The sequence below is a fragment of the Microcaecilia unicolor genome, chromosome 4 (assembly GCF_901765095.1).
Source record: "Microcaecilia unicolor chromosome 4, aMicUni1.1, whole genome shotgun sequence".
In the NCBI taxonomy this organism is placed as follows: domain Eukaryota; kingdom Metazoa; phylum Chordata; class Amphibia; order Gymnophiona; family Siphonopidae; genus Microcaecilia; species Microcaecilia unicolor.
In genome coordinates, this window is record NC_044034.1 from 146,050,966 (window position 1) to 146,068,523 (window position 17,558).

Genomic DNA, 17,558 nt, shown 5'->3' on the forward strand with positions numbered 1-17,558 from the left:
GGCTGATAGATTTAAACAGAGGGGATATCCACATAGATACATAGAGGAAGGGATGCTAAAAACAAAAGAACATCAAAGAGGTAACCTCCTCCATAGAAATAATAATATTCCTGATAAGAATACAGATAAAATTGTGTGTACCCTTTATTTTGACCATGTGTCACGTGATATTATTAAAATACTTAGAAAACATTGGACACTTGTTCAGAATATACCGAGCTTTTCTGAGAAACAACTGATGATAGCATTTAAGAGAAATAGAAATTTAAAAGATTTCTTAGCACCATCAGCATTACCAGTACCTGTAAGGAAAGATCCAGTTTGGGGGCATTTCCCATGCTTGAATTGTTGTTTTTGTACAGTAAATCTGAAAGCAAAAGTTTTTGAAAATCCAAAGACAGGAGAAAAATTTGAACTAAAACAATATTCGAATTGTAAAACATCTCAGGTTGTCTATGCAATTATTTGCCCTTGTGGACTTGTATATATTGGTAAAACAGTACGTATATTCAACAAACGTATTGCAGAACATAAGAGTGCCATAAAAAACAAGATGTTTGAAAAACCACTGGTAGAACATATGCATGATTTTATGCACTCCTTTGAAGAATTGAGATTTCTTGTATTATTGAGAATCAAAACACATTGGAGAGGTGGAGATGTCAACAAATTGCTGTTAAAGGCAGAACAGAGGCTTATTTTTAAATTTAATACAGTGAAACCATATGGGTTAAATCAAGAGAGTGACTACTCGGTTTTTCTATGATAAAGCCATTTGTTTAGATATGCTTTTATTAATTTAGATCACCATTTTTATGAACATTTTACAATTAAACACTGTTTATTTTAAACCTGGCTCTCAAATGTAAAATATCTATCTGGCCCTTTAAGATACTTGCAATGTGCTTAGAGATGACCTTTAACCTCATGATGATGCTATATGAGTCATGGGTCTCACAGAAGCTAGTAATGCTAATACATATCAGTTCAGTTGGAAGTAGCAGATAAATGGGTAAGTGTTTGCTTTATTTCTGTTGATCTTGCACACCTTTGGAATATGTAGGGAGTCTAGTTGTGATCTCATGGAAACGTACTAGATGTTGTTTTTAAAGATTGAGTGCTTGCAGTGCTCTCTCTGCTGTTACATTTTTGTGAGAAATTTTTCATTCAGTGAACTGTTACCTGCCTTAGCAGTAATGTGGACATTACTTATTCCTAGAGTTTTCGGTTTTTGAAAGCATTGTGTTTATACCCATTTGTAAGCTTTTATTGATTTAGATCATCAGTTTTGTAATCTTTATGAACATTTCACAATTAAGCACTGTTTATTTTAAAATCTGGCTCTCCAATGTAAAATAGCTATCTGGCCCTTTAAGATACTTGCAATGTGCTTGGAGATGACCTTTAACCTTATGATGATGCTATATGAGTCATGGGTCTCAGAAGCTAGTAATGCTAATGCATATCAGTTTAGTTGGAAGTAGCAGATAAGTGGGTAAGTGTTTGCTTTATTTCTGTTCATCTTGCACATCTTTGGAATATGTAGGGAGTCTAGCTGTGATCTGATGGAGACCTACTAGATGTTGTTTTGAAGATTGAGTGCTTGCAGTGCTTCCTCTGTTGTTATATTTTTGTGAGAAGTCTTTTATTTAGTGAACTGCTTCCTGCCTCTAGCAGTAATGTGGACTGGTTATTTATTTCTAAGGAGGTTTTTTGGTTTTGTGTTAAGAATATCAGTGGAGAAACTAGAATGTCTAGAGTCTTTTAAAGGTTTTGTGCACATTTAGATATACTTCTTGTCTGATGATATTTTTATCTTTTGTTTTTATATCTGTGTAGAACTAGATTTTGGAACTACTAGTGTGTATGATATATTTACATACACTTTTGATAGGTATGTATAAAGAAATTTCTTCCCCTCTTCATTGAAATGTTTTGATTCTAATTGTATGATCTTAACATTTTTTATTGAGAGTTATAAATGTGATATGAGTAATTGTAGATGTTCTGATAAAATATTTTATGTGATGTATGATTTTAATGATAATTATAAATATTTGTTTTACAGATGATATCATGTATGTCTATACATGTTTTTTTAGAACTCTTAAAGGATTGTTTTATATATGTTGAATCTCTTTTTTATATAATTGCCTTTTATTAGTTGAATCATGCTTATGACATTGTTAATATGTATGGTTATACATGTTTTTATACTTGTGTTTTGTTTGTTTTTAATAGTTTATACCCCTGACGCAGCCTGAGGGCGAAACGTGGCCACGTCGGGTATTGTTCCAATAAATACATTTGATTCCACTGCTTTGTTGTTTTTCATATACTCAGAAAAGCTGGCAGATTGTCAGAACCGAATGCCAAAGTTCTCTGTTTATCTACAGGGGGTCTTGCTGTTTTTACCTATTGGAAACAGAGTGAAAAAAAAAAGGAACTATTGCATGTTTTTTTCCATGTTATTTTAAAAAATACAAGGAAATTAATTACATATTTTACTGATATTTGATACTGTTTCAATCAAAGGCACATACCCGCACTACAGCTGTCACCTCTATGTATGAGATGGTCAGCCTCCCTGGTCTCTCTTCTGAGACTGCTAATGTTGGGGACAATTATTTACACATTTTAATGTGGTTACCTATCTATTCAGGACTATATGGAGGCATTGCCATGTAGTTTTGTGAGATAAGACTGTTACTAAGTACATAAGTACATAAGTAGTGCCATACTGGGAAAGACCAAAGGTCCATCTAGCCCAGCATCCTGTCACCGACAGTGGCCAATCCAGGTCAAGGGCACCTGGCACGCTCCCCAAACGTAAAAACATTCCAGACAAGTTATACCTAAAAATGCGGAATTTTTCCAAGTCCATTTAATAGCGGTCTATGGACTTGTCCTTTAGGAATCTATCTAACCCCTTTTTAAACTCCGTCAAGCTAACCGCCCGTACCACGTTCTCCGGCAACGAATTCCAGAGTCTAATTACACGTTGGGTGAAGAAAAATTTTCTCCGATTCGTTTTAAATTTACCACACTGTAGCTTCAACTCATGCCCTCTAGTCCTAGTATTTTTGGATAGCGTGAACAGTCGCTTCACATCCACCCGATCCATTCCACTCATTATTTTATACACTTCTATCATATCTCCCCTCAGCCGTCTCTTCTCCAAGCTGAAAAGCCCTAGCCTTCTCAGCCTCTCTTCGTAGGAAAGTCGTCCCATCCCCACTATCATTTTCGTCGCCCTTCGCTGTACCTTTTCTAATTCTACTATATCTTTTTTGAGATACGGAGACCAGTACTGAACACAATACTCCAGGTGCGGTCGCACCATGGAGCGATACAACGGCATTATAACATCCGCACACCTGGACTCCATACCCTTCCTAATAACACCCAACATTCTATTCGCTTTCCTAGCCGCAGCAGCACACTGAGCAGAAGGTTTCAGCGTATCATCGACGACGACACCCAGATCCCTTTCTTGATCCGTAACTCCTAACGCGGAACCTTGCAAGACGTAGCTATAATTCGGGTTCCTCTTACCCACATGCATCACTTTGCACTTGTCAACATTGAACTTCATCTGCCACTTGCACGCCCATTCTCCCAGTCTCGCAAGGTCCTCCTGTAATCGTTCACATTCCTCCTGCGACTTGACGACCCTGAATAATTTTGTGTCATCGGCGAATTTAATTACCTCACTAGTTATTCCCATCTCTAGGTCATTTATAATACATTAAAAAGCAACGGACCCAGCACAGACCCCTGCGGGACCCCACTAACTACCCTCCTCCACTGAGAATACTGGCCACGCAATCCTACTCTCTGCTTCCTATCTTTCAACCAGTTCTTAATCCATAATAATACCCTACCTCCGATTCCATGACTCTGCAATTTCTTCAGGAGTCTTTCGTGCGGCACTTTGTCAAACGCCTTCTGAAAATACTGAAAATACTGATCTGGACTTGAATAGATAACCCAGGGGTAAAATAGACTCTGGGGCTCATTTTCAAAAGAGAAAGACATCTAAAAAGTGGCATAAAGTAGTATTTGGATGTTTTTTCTCACAAAAGCGTCCATTATTTTAGAAACTCATTTTCCAGACATTTTTCTGTGCTATTCACCTGCAGTGCGTCCAAATCTCAAGGGGGCATGTCAGGGGCATGTTAAGGGTGGAATCTGTGCGTTCCTAAGACCTGGATGTTTTTCAGTTTTAGTGGAGCAAAACAAAAATGTCCAGGACTAAAACAAAGATGTTTTGAGCTAGACTTGTTTTTAGAACAAATCAACAACAACAAAAAAATGCCCTAAATGACCAGATTACTACTGGAGAAATAAAGAAATGACCCCCACCCACCCCACACACACACACACACACACACACACTCCCCCAATGGTCACTAGCCCCCTCCTACCACAGAAAATGGAACTGAAATATTACATATCAGACTCTATGACAGCCTCAGATGTTATAGCCAGTCCTATCAGGGCAGTAAGCAGGTTCCTGGAGTTGTCCAGTGGTTGGTGCAATGCACTGTGGAGAAGGGGACCCAGGCTCTTAATCCACCCTATCTGTTACACTTGTGGTAGAAAGTGTCAGCCCCCCAAACCCACCAAAAACCTACTGCACCCACATATAGGTGACTCATGTAGCCATAAGGGCTATTTTAGTGGTGTACAGTTGGGTACAGTAGGTTTTTGATGGGTTTTGGAGAGCTCACTATACAATATAAGGGAGCAATGGTGAGATGTGTACCTGGGAGCTTTTATATGAAGTCCACTGCAGTGCCCCCTAGTGTGCCCCACTGCTCTTCTAGAATGTTTGTGTGACCAGTCTACTAAGAATTCTGGCTACTCCTACATCCCAATGGCTTCATTTTGTGCATTTTTCACTTGGACTTTTTTTTTTTTAATGGACCAAAAAGATAAACACACAGAGCACAAAATCATCTAGCAAATAGTCATTTAAAAAAAAAAACAACAGATAGATGTTTTTCTGTATCGCTCCATGGTGCGACCGCACCTGGAGTATTGTGTTCAGTACTGGTCTCCGTATCTCAAAAAAGATATAGTAGAATTGGAAAAGGTACAGCGAAGGGCGACGAAAATGATAGTGGGGATGGGACGACTTTCCTATGAAGAGAGGCTGAGAAGGCTAGGGCTTTTCAGCTTGGAGAAGAGACGGCTGAGGGGAGATATGATAGAAGTGTATAAAATAATGAGTGGAATGGATCGGGTGGATGTGAAGCGACTGTTCACGCTATCCAAAAATACTAGGACTAGAGGGCATGAGTTGAAGCTACAGTGTGGTAAATTTAAAACGAATCGGAGAAAATTTTTCTTCACCCAACGTGTAATTAGACTCTGGAATTCGTTGCCGGAGAACGTGGTACGGGCGGTTAGCTTGACGGAGTTTAAAAAGGGGTTAGATAGATTCCTAAAGGACAAGTCCATAGACCGCTATTAAATGGACTTGGAAAAATTCCGCATTTTTAGGTATAACTTGTCTGGAATGTTTTTACGTTTGGGGAGCGTGCCAGGTGCCCTTGACCTGGATTGGCCACTGTCGGTGACAGGATGCTGGGCTAGATGGACCTTTGGTCTTTCCCAGTATGGCACTACTTATGTACTTATGTACTTATGTAAATGGCTGTACTCCCCATTTGAATTTTGGACGTTTTGAGCAAAATGTCCAAAGTTGGACTTACATAAGTACATAAGTATTGCAATACTGGGAAAGACCAAAGGTCCAGAAAGCCCAGCATCCTGTTTCCAACAGTGGCCAATCCAGGTCACAAATACCTGGCAAGATCCCAAAAAAGTACAAAACATTTTATACTGCTTATCCCAGAAATTGTGGATTTTCCCCAAGTCCATTTAATAATGGTCTATGGACTTTTCCTTTAGGAAGCTGTCCAAACCTTTTTTAAACTCCGCTAAGCTAACTGCCTTTACCACATTCTCTGGCAAAGAATTCCAGAGTTTAATTACACGTTGAGTGAAAAAACATTTTCTCCAATTCGTTTAAAATTTACTACATTGTAGCTTCTTTGCACGCCCCCTAGTCCTAGTATTTTTGGAACGCGTAAACAGATGCTTCACATCTACCCGTTCAACTCCACTCATTATTTTATAGACCTTTATCATATCTCTTCTAAGCCGCCTTTTCTCCAAGCTGAAGAGCCCTAGCCGCTTTAGCCTTTCCTTATAGGGAAGTCGCCCCATCCCCTTTATCATTTTCGTCGCCCTTCTCTGCACCTTTTCTAATTCCACTACACATCTTTTTTGAGATGCGGCGACCAGAATTGAACACAATATTCGAGGTGCAGTTGCGCCATGGAGCGATAAAAAGGCATTACAACATCCTCATTTTTGTTTTCCATTCCTTTCCTAATAATACCTAACATTCTATTTGCTTTCTTAGCCGCGGCAGTACACTGAGCAGAAGGTTTCGATGTATCATCAACAATGACACCTAGATCCCTTTCTTGGTCTGTGACTCCTAACGTGGAACCTTGCATGACATAGCTATAATTCGGGTTCCTCTTTCCCACATGCATCACTTTGCACTTGCTCACATTAAACGTCATCTGCCATTTAGATGCCCAGTCTCCCAGTCTCGCAAGGTCCTCTTGAAAATGCACCTCTCTGTCACCCTGTACAAGATCTTTAATCTAGTGCTAAGAGACATGGCTTGCTGGCTGTTCTGTACAGATGCAAAATACAAGCAAATATAAATACATGCATTTTACATTTGTGATCAAAAACCTTCTAAAATTCAATTCAAATATTCAGTTTTACAGAGTGTGCAATAAAATGTACAAGTTTCAGTTTACATTATACAAAATTATTAATATGACTATAAACCTTTATATACTAAAAATCCAATTTATGCCAAACCACAATTTATGGGGAATGCTGTTATAAGCATTACATGGATATCACAGCTCCTGCAATGTACTTTACTTTCTCATTTGCAACAAAAACATAAGGTTTATTTATTTGCTGCAACTTGTCTATTAATTCTGTATACAAAGCTCTGTTTAACAACCTTCAATTAAAATTCTTAAAGTTCTGCTGCCTGGCAGGATATTTAGAGCTTCCATTACCACAGCAATCTGCTCTTGTTGGAAGCCCCTACGCTGTCAGTCGGTTACTGTACCGTGTGACAGCGGTGTCTATGAAAAGGATTTCAGCCTATCAGTATTCTAATAGGTTTTAACGATGTATCTCAGTATTGATTGTTCTGAGTGTTGTTGTATAAGACGTGATGAACGTCTGCCCAACAGTTTGTCAAAGATAGTAGATGTGCCGAAATTCCCCAGGGTAGGGTGTAGTGCTTCAATGCAAGAAGCGGAAGAAGAGCAAGAGTGGCCACTGACTCACTTTTTCACTACAGCTACTAAAAGTCATACATACATATTTCTATTTTAGGTATTGCACAATGTTTTACAAATATACAGATACCTATGGAGAAATCAGTGAAGTTTCCAGATAATTTCTGCTCTCAAACACAGGTGAGCCATGTACTATGTTAGATTTTCACCAGTTTTCACTTGGACTGTGTAATATAGTTAGGGCTTTTATTTTAAGTTAGGTGCTTATTGGATCAACACCAGAAAAAAGCACCGCTTCTCACCATGCTCTCCCATCCCTCTCCCCCAACTTGTTTTGCATCTCCTTCTGAGTTTTTATGCCTTTTCTGTACTGATTACTCCTAATTAACTCCTAATTGCTCTGAAAATGATATCTAGTTCTGCATTATGCAGTTAATATGCACTAATGTGAACGCACTAGCTGGATAACGCTTCCATACCCATTCCTCACCCCTACCAATAAATTGCCCCCCAAAATAAGGCATGAATTAGTTCATGCTGACAGGCAAATTACACTTTAATGTGTTTTGCAATAAGCCCTTTTCCCCACACATTTAGCAAACTTGTCATGTCACATCTAAATGTAACTGTGGTTCCTGGTGCTAAGCATACATGAGTACATAAGTAACATACATACATAGTAACATAGTAGATGACGGCAGAAAAAGACCTGCATGGTCCATCCAGTCTGCCCAACAAGATAACTCATATGTGCTACTTTTTTTGTATACCTTACCTTGATTTGTGTCTGTCTTTTTCAGGGCACAGACCGTTTAAGTCTGCCCAGCACTAACCCCACCTCCCAACCACCAGCCCCGCCTCTGCCATCCAATCTCCGCTAAGCTCCTGAGGATCCCTTCCTTCCAATCAGGATTCTTTTATGTTTATCCCACGCATGTTTAAATTCCATTACCGTTTTCATCTCCACCACCTCCCGTGGGAGGGCATTCCAAGCATCTACCACTCTCTCTGTGAAAAAATATTTCCTGACATTTTTCTTGAGTCTGCCCCCCTTCAATCTCATTTCATGTCCTCTCGTTCTACCGCCTTCGCATCTCCGGAAAAGGTTCATTTGTGGATTAATACCTTTCAAATATTTGAATGTCTGTATCATATCACCCCTGTTTCTCCTTACCTCCAGGGTATACATGTTCAGGTCAGCAAGTCTCTCCTCATACGTCTTGTAACGCAAATCCCATACCATTCTCGTAGCTTTTCTTTGCACTGCTTCAATTCTTTTTACATCCTTACCTAAGTATTGCCACACTGGGACAGACCAAAGGTCCATCAAGCCCAGCATCCTGTTTTCAACAGTGGCCAATCCAGGTCACAAATACCTTGCAAGATCCCAAAAAAGTTCAATACATTTTATGCTGCTTATCCCAGAAATAAGCAGTGGACTTTCCCCAAGCCAATTTAATAATGGTCTATGGACTTTTCCTTTAGGAAGCCATCCAGACCTTCTTTTTTAACCCTGCTAAGCTAGCCGTCTTTTCTCCAAACTGAAGAGCCCTAGAGGCTTCAGCCTTTCCTCATCAGAAAGCCGTCCCATCCCCTTTATCATTTTCATCGCCCTTCTTTGTACCTTTTTTAATTCCACTACATCTTTTTTGAGACATAAACCACACCTAGCTGTAAGCATGGTGTATGGAATAGTGCTAAGTGCAATTTTATACAGTGTCAATTTTGTAGACACCATTTATAGAATCTAGTCCTAGGTGGGCAACTTATTATCAGGTGACTGAGTACAATTCTGAAATGATTTTTTGCCTTAGACACAAATGGGGAAATGCATTAGAAGAAGCAGAAACTCTGCTGCCATTCTAGTTTGTACTGTATTTGGATTTCTTCTCATGTCTATCTTTTGTCCATCTAAGATGTTTGTATCAGTCATATTACATCATTTCACTTATTTTTTAAATTCTGTCAAATCAATTCTCTTTTGTTCTTATGCACTAAGGGCTAGATTGTATATATGATGCCTAAAAAATCCACATATTATTCACTAGGCATACATAACTTTTTTAACAGTGAAGGGAGTGCTTAAATCATCTATCTCATTATACTCAGCTTCAACTTCACATTAGATACATCCTTATTCAAACCATCGTGGTCTGGTTAGACAAAAATACTTTAATCGGATCATCAGACCAGCGTGTCTGTGTCTATAGTGGCTAGTATGAGCCAAGCATGTTTCAGAGGCAGTACCGCAATCCTCATTGATCCCAATTTTTGTATTAGCTTTTTTTTCTTTTTTCTTATTTTATATTGTTTTATCATTTATTTTGTTTTTTCACATTCATATTGATTTTCAATTTAATACTTAGCTTTTCAGCTTCAGTGAACTTGCATAATACCTTGATACCGAGTCTCCATTATGCAAGTTCACTGAAGCTGAAAAGCTAAGTATTAAATTGAAAATCGATATGAATGTGAAATAACAAAATAAATGATAAGCGATATAAAATAAGAATTGCAAGCAGGACCTGTCCTCCGGCAGCCCCTCGCCTTCCTGTGTGCCGGCTCTAGTTTAAAAATTGTTACCTCAGTGTTCGGCATCAGCATTGAATGCGAGCGGCGCTTCACACTGCCTTCCCATCTGTCTGAGCTCTGCCTCTAGTCCTGCCCTCATTTCCTGTTTCCGGAAGGGCAGGACCAGAGGCAGAGCTCAGACAGATGGGAAGGCAGTGTGAAGCACCGCTCGCCTTCAATGTTGACGCCGGACCCTGAGGTAACAATTTTTAAATTAGAGCCGGCACACAGGAAGGCAAGGGGCTGCCGGAGGACAGGTCCTGCTTGCACTTCGAATGAGGGAGGCGCGGGGGGGGGGGGGCGTTGAACTCAGAGGAGAGGGGGGTGTGGAACTCAGAGGGGAGTGGAAGGAGGGAGGGAGGGGGGCGTCCTGCAACTTGAAGGGGAGGGTAGGCGTCCTGCAAATCGGAAGGGGAGGGCAGGGGGGAGGGAGGGGGCGATTGTTTACTCACCTCCGGTGCCTGCTGCTGGATTCCCTTCCCTCTCACTTCCAATTGGTCCACCCTATGATGTCATCCTCACGGCAGACCAATGGGAACTGTGTTACGAACCCAGGTGTTACGAACCCAGGCATCCAGACAGAGGTGCAAATTATTATATAGGATGATTTGGGGTAGCAGCAATTCCATAAGCTGATTGAGTGATGTGTATAAATGTTTAGAATACTAGCCAAAGAACACATGGAGGGGCATTTTCGACCGGGGATGCCCATCCCTAAGGGCGCCCATCTCTGAGGACGGCACCGCAAAGGGGCGGGGCCAACTGTATTTTCGAATGAGATGGGCGTCCATCTTTGTTTTGATAATACGGCTGAGGCCAGCCAAATGTCAGAGATGGCCGGGTTTGAGATGGCCGGTCTCGGTTTTCGCCAATAATGGAAACCGAGGCCAGCCATATCAAACCCGGCCAAATCCAAGGCATTTGGTCATGGGATGGGCTAGCATTTGTAGTGCACTGGTCCCCCTGACATGCCAGGACACCAACCGAGCAGCCTAGAGGGCATTTCTAAAAATTAAAAAAAAAAATAGCTCCCAGGTGCATAGCTCTCTTACCTTGGGTGCTGAGCCCCACAACCCCCCCCCCCAAACCCCACTACCCACAACTATACACCACTACCATAGCCCTAAGAGGTGAAGGGGGGCACCTACATGTGGGTACAGTGGGTTTCGGGTGGGTTTTGAAGGGCTCCCATTTTCCACCACAAGTGTAACAGGTAGGGGGGAGATGGGCCTGGGTCCGCCTGCCTGAAGTCCACTGCACCCACTAAAACTGCTCCAGGGACCTGTATACTGCTGCGATGGACCTGAATATGACATTTGAGGCTAGCATAGAGGCTGGCAAAAAAGTTTTTAAAGTTGTTTTTTTTGAGAGTGGAAGGGAGTTAGTGACCACTGGGGGAGTCAGGGGGGGTGATCCCCGATTCCCTCCGGTGGACATCTGGTCAGTTCGGGCACTTTTTTGGGACTTGGACCTGAAAAAAAGGGACCAAATAAAGTGGACCAAATTCTCACCAGGGACACCCTTCTTTTTTCCATTATCGGCCGAGGGCGCCCATCTCTTAAGCACGCTCTGGCACGCTGCTGTCCCGCCTTCGCTACCCTTCCGACACGCCCCCTTGAAGTTTGGCCGGCTCTGCGACAGACTGCAGTTGAGGCCGGCCAAAATCGGCTTTCGATTATGCCGATTTTGCCGGCCTTGAGAGATGGCCGGTCATCTCCCAATTTGTGTCGGAAGATGGCCAGCCTTCTCTTTCGAAAATAAGCTGGATAGGGCCCTGTTTACTTAGCTGCGCTGTAGGTGCGCTAATGTTTTTAGTGAACACTAAAAATTAGCATGTGCTAACCCTAGAGACACCCATAGGAATATATGGGTGTTTCTAGCATTAGCACGGGCTAATTTTTAGTGCACACTAAAAACTCTAGCACGCCTTAGTAAACAGGGCCCTTAAAGAACAAAAAAATGGCTATATGGCACACATAGAAAACAATGTGAACAATTGGAATCCAGTTGAACTGCAAGGTTTAAATACTACCATCAACTGGAATGCTTTTTATAACAATTCTTTTCAGTGAAATGGTCTGCTTAATCATTTCCTAATACTGATTGGTTTGGTGGCGGCTTTAAGAGGAGTTTTAACTCCGCTGCCATTTCTTCAAGTGCAGTATGTGAGGAACTGCAAGTAAGACCTACCGTCTAGGATTTCTATAGTTTTAAAATCCACTTGAGCAGGCGACAGGCTCACGACAATATTTTTTATTTTATAGGAGACAGTTGACAAGATCCCTTCATAAAGCTACAGCAAAATGGGTGCCTGTCGGGGTCCTGATGTTCTAAGTGTCACTCATACCACTCATGACTGTTGAATTATCAATGGATGAAAAAACGTACAGCCTGCACAAGATTTAAATTCTGTTGGGTTATTGCTGTGGGTCAGAAAATTTATAGAAAATTAGCTGTTAAAAATTGGGTAGGTTTTTGACCTATGATTACATTGTCACTAAAGACTCTTTTTTTTTCCCAGCCTAAAAAAATTATGTTGGTTGTAAGTTTCTTGTGATGTCTGAGGTCTTTTCCTCCTACACCATGAATGATCATTAGTAGATTCCAGTTGTTCACATTGTAGAATACTAGTATAGATATCCATATGTAAGCATACACATAGGCACCCCGTATAAGAGGCTTGGGGAGGAGCCAAGCTGTGACCTTTCCTCGCCTGCCTCCTCCTCCACATGTAGCCCCGATGCCAAAACAAAAGCTGCCGCCGCCCACCCCCTCTCTGAGCCCGCCCTCAGCTCCCCGACCTTTCCATTCCTGCCGTGGCCGCCTGGCGTTTAAACCTTTTTAAGTCGCAGTGATGGCTCACCTCCACTCCAGCCTTTCCCTTCTCGCTTCTCGCTCAGTGTCCCGCCCTCGCAGAAACAGGAAATACCTCATCAGAGGAAGGTGGGACACTGAATGAGAAGCGAGAAGGGAAAGGCTGGAGCGGAGGTGAGCCATCACTGCGACTTAAAAAGGTTTAAACGCCGGGCGGCCATGGCAGGAATGGAGAGGAGGGCTGTTGTGGAACTGAGGGCGGGCAGGTGGGGCTGGGGTAAGTCACTGCACAATGGATGGAAGGGGAGGATAATAGGAGGCAAAGGAGAATCAGGCATGGATGGGATGGGAGGGGAGGGCAGGGAAGAGAGGAGAAATCACTGGACATGGAGGGGAGGGCAGGGGAGAGAAGAGAAATAGCTGGACATAGAGGGGAGGACAGGGGAGAGGAGAATTGCTGGATTTGGATGGCTGGAGGGGGCAGGGGAGAGGAGATTTGCTAGATATGGATGGAGGAGAGGGCAGGGGAGAGAGAAGAGTTGCTGGACATGGATGGATGGAGGGGAGGTCAGGGGAGAGAGGCTGGACATGGGTGGATGGAGGGGAGGGAAGACTGGAAGGAGATGCACATGGATGGAGGGGAAGGAAGAGAGGAGAAATGTTGGACAGGAATGGAGGGAAGAAAAGACAAAGGAAGGAGATACACATGGAGGGGAAGGGAGAGAGGAGAAATCACTGGACATGGAGGGGAGGGCAGGGGAGAGAAGAGAAATCGCTGGACATAGAGGGGAGGGCAGGGGAGAGGAGAATTGCTGGATTTGGATGGCTGGAGGGGGCAAGGGAGAGGAGATTTGCTAGATATGGGTGGAGGATAGGGCAGGGGAGAGAGGAGAGTTGCTGGACATGGATAGATGGAGGGGAGGTCAGGGGAGAGAAGCTGGACATGGGTAGATGGAGGGGAGGGAAGACTGGAAGGAGATGCACATGGATGGAGGGGAAGGAAGAGAGGAGAAATGTTGGACAGGAATGGAGGGAAGGAAAGACAAAGGAAGGAGATACACATGGAGGGGAAGGGAGAGAGGAGAAATGCTGGACATGGATGAAGGGAAGGGAAGCAGATGCACATGGATGGAGGGGAGTGAGGAAACATGCTGGATACGGATGGAGGGGAGAGAAGACATAGGAAGTAGATGCACATGGATGGAGGAGAGGGGAGTGAGAAGAAATACTGGATATGGATGGTGGGGAAATTGATGAATTTAAGGGCTGGATCGGAACACTTTGAGGGCAGATGCTGAAACTGGAGAAAGGAGAGGGACAGGACTACAGATGGTAGGACGCATAAGGACACAGGAGGATGGTGGACAGGGTGAGAGAAAAAATATCAAATGGAAAGAAGACACTGCATAAAACAGAAGACACTAGGACCAAAGCGAATAGAAAAACTAAATGATCAGACAACAAAGGTAGAAAAAAGTATTTTATTCAGAATTTATTAATTGGAATATGTCAGCTTTTGGAAATATGCATCTGTGATATTTTGCATGTAAGTTTCAATTTTTCTAGTATTGCTGCATGCTGAGTCTGACTTCTTGAGGTAACTTTCCAGTTCAGTATTTTGCCTTCATATCTTTTGTGTCATGTGTTTTTCATGTGTGATCAAGGTGAAGTATTCTGGTAGCATGTAGTATTTGCAGCCCTTTTTGTTTTTTGTTTTTGTTTCACTAGGTTGTGTACTGGTGTTTTAGAGCCCGGTGTAGTTACAGTGCTGCCTTTCCACGCATAAGGTTGTAGCTCGTCCTGTCCTTGGAGTTAGTGCTGTTATGGTTTGGTAAGGTTATGAGTGTGTTTTTGCACAAGTTTGTGTATAGAGTTTTGCAGTGGAGAGATTGTGTGTTGGCCTTACTGAGGTGGCACCAAAACATCAGAAAGGGTGTAGAGCCTAAATCATGACACACTACCTCTTGAAGGATCTACATATGATCGTTAATAAAAGGAACTCATTGTGAACACTATCCACCCTAAAAGGGTGTTTTGTGACTCTACAGGAGAATTGTAGGTGGAGGAGTGGCCTAGTGGTTAGGGTGGTGGACTTTGGTCCTCAGGAACTGAGTTCAACTCCCAGCACAGGCAGCTCCTTGTGACTCTGGGCAAGTCACTTAACCCTCCATTGAGCCTTCCATGAGTGGGAAAGTGCAGGGTACAAACGTAACAAAAATAAATTGTGATATGATCCCTTGCTTCATATTGTTGATGGTCTGCATTTTCCGTAAGGATGGTATATTGGTGTATTAGGGTCTGCCCAGTGTAATATTTATGGTACAGTAAGGTTCTGAGTGTGCTTTTGCACATATTTGTGCATAGTGTTTTGCAGTTGAGCGATTGTGGTTTATGCTTTGAGCAACCAGTTTATTCCTTGTCATATGATACATATCTAATATCTAAATTGAATAAATGGTATTAATTGTGACTATTTTATTTTTACTTATTTTTTTTCCTGTGTGTTAGACAATTATGGATGTAAGCTGCACCCCTGACCCCACCCCTAACCCTACCCCCTTTAGCCTCCCCAAACAGTTGGGCCACCGATCGCCTATGGTGCCTATATGCTAGGATGCCACCTTAGTGCTAGTCTGCAAATCCCCACTTAACTTCCATAGTGTGTACTGGTAAGGGGGCATATGCAGGGGCAGAGCATGGGCGGGACACAGGTGGGCTTCCTCATATGCTTCTAACTTTTAGAATCCTGTCATCTATGTGTGTCTCTGCTTCATATAGGCATTTGAACTTATATCAGTTCTATGGCTGACATAAGTGCAAGATGTGTCTATATGTGAGGCATGTTGATACTGGATTACGTTGGTATTCTATACAAGAATGTAGACACCCTCAGGGCACCTAAATGAAGGAATCCAATTGTACGAGTCACTCTAAGCACTTTATTCCAACTCCATAAAAGTCACCAAAAATTGCACACACAATTTAATTAAATAATGAGCTAATTAGTGCCAATAATTGTTTTTTTAAACAAGCAATTATTGGCACTAATTAGATTTAACTGGCATTTTTGCATGTAAATTTAAGTGCAGGATCTGAGCCTAAAATTTATGTGCAATCTGAAAAAGAGGGGTGCAGAAATGGGAAGGGTATGAGCAGAATGGGGGCATTCCTAAATTTATTGTGTGTTGTTATAGAATAATGGGGATACGCACCTAATTTAGGCTCATAAATTTGCACCACATTTCAGTTGGTGCAAATGGCTGTGCCTAAAGTTAGGTGTAATTCCCGGGTATAAGCGCTATTGCATAAACCGTGCCTAACTTTAAGCGCGGCTTATAGAATAGCCCTTTTTTGGTGTCATTTTTTTTGGTGCTATATATATAGAATCTAGCCCTTTTTGGCTTAGTTTCTGAGTCACATGCCATGTTTCATCACCTACGCTTATAGCATATAAAAATCCAACTTACTTGAGATATAGGTCTAATTTCAGTTCTTTTCTGCTTATGGTGTTCTATTAAGCTTAGCATTCTTCTTACCTCTAGCTTCTCCTTTTTCTTTTTTTAAATGTTATTCAGTGTAGTGATAGGAATATCCTTTGAATTTAGCTAATTAAGATAATCCCAAGGCAAGTAGTCCAACGAGTAAGTTAAAATAATTGTTCATTAATCAAACAGTGTCAGTTAATGCTAGGCTGCTATTTCCACACTGAATTCACCAGGGACCAAAGACTAAATCAGAGACATGCCTGAGGCTCCTAGGAATAGTTCTGAAGTCTATGAAGTGAGTTCTGTTCCTTACATCTGCATACATACTGTGTTTTTGCATAATGAAGAAAAGTTATTGTCTGTGCACTATTCTAACAGAAGCACGGAGCACCGATCCCAGGAAAATTTCTGATTCCTAAAGGGAGTCTAGGAGACTGACAAGAAACTTCATGGTTTTACAAGGATCCTCCTTTGAATTACCCTCAGGTTCTATCAGAACATGAGTAGGCATACTGGGCCAGACCAATGGTCCATCTAGCCCAGTATCCCGTTTCCAAACAGTGACCAAGCCAGGTCACAAGTTCCTGGCAGCAACCCAGTTATTAATAATGTTCCATGCTACAAATCCCAGGGCAAGCAGCTGCCTCCCCATGTCTGTCTCAATAGCAAACTATAGACTTTTCCTCCAGGAACTTGTCCAAACCTTTTCTAAACCCATATACACTAACCGCCATTACCACATCCTCCGGCAAAGAGTTTCACTGAAAAAGCTTAACTGAAAAAGCTAAAAACACAAACCAGGAAACTCGAACGAGCATGGAAAAAAAAACAAAAGACGAAAACACGCTCACTACATGGAAACAAATCCAAAGGAAATACAAATATGCAATAAGGCAGACCAAAAGATCATACTACAAAACCAAAATAGGGACAGACTACAAAGACTCGAGGAAATTATACCAACTCGTGAATAAACTCCTAGATACCAACTTGGTCACTACATCAAATACAGGCATCCCACCCGCAGACAAACTTGCCAAGTACTTCAACGATAAAATCATAAACCTACGCAACACTGTACCTCAGGATAACACCAAAATCGAAAACTTCTTTAACTAGTTTGACCCTACCTTTGGAGAATACTCAGCTGACCGAACCTGGACAAACTTTGTTCCCCTTACCTTCGAAACAGTCACCCAGTCGATTAATAGGTTCTCCAACACTCACTGTCAATTAGACACCTGTCCCAGCTACCTGATTAAATCTGCCCCGACCGCTTCATTGCAGACCTCACATCCCACCTAAACTACATGCTTCAGCATGGCCTCTTCCCAAAGGA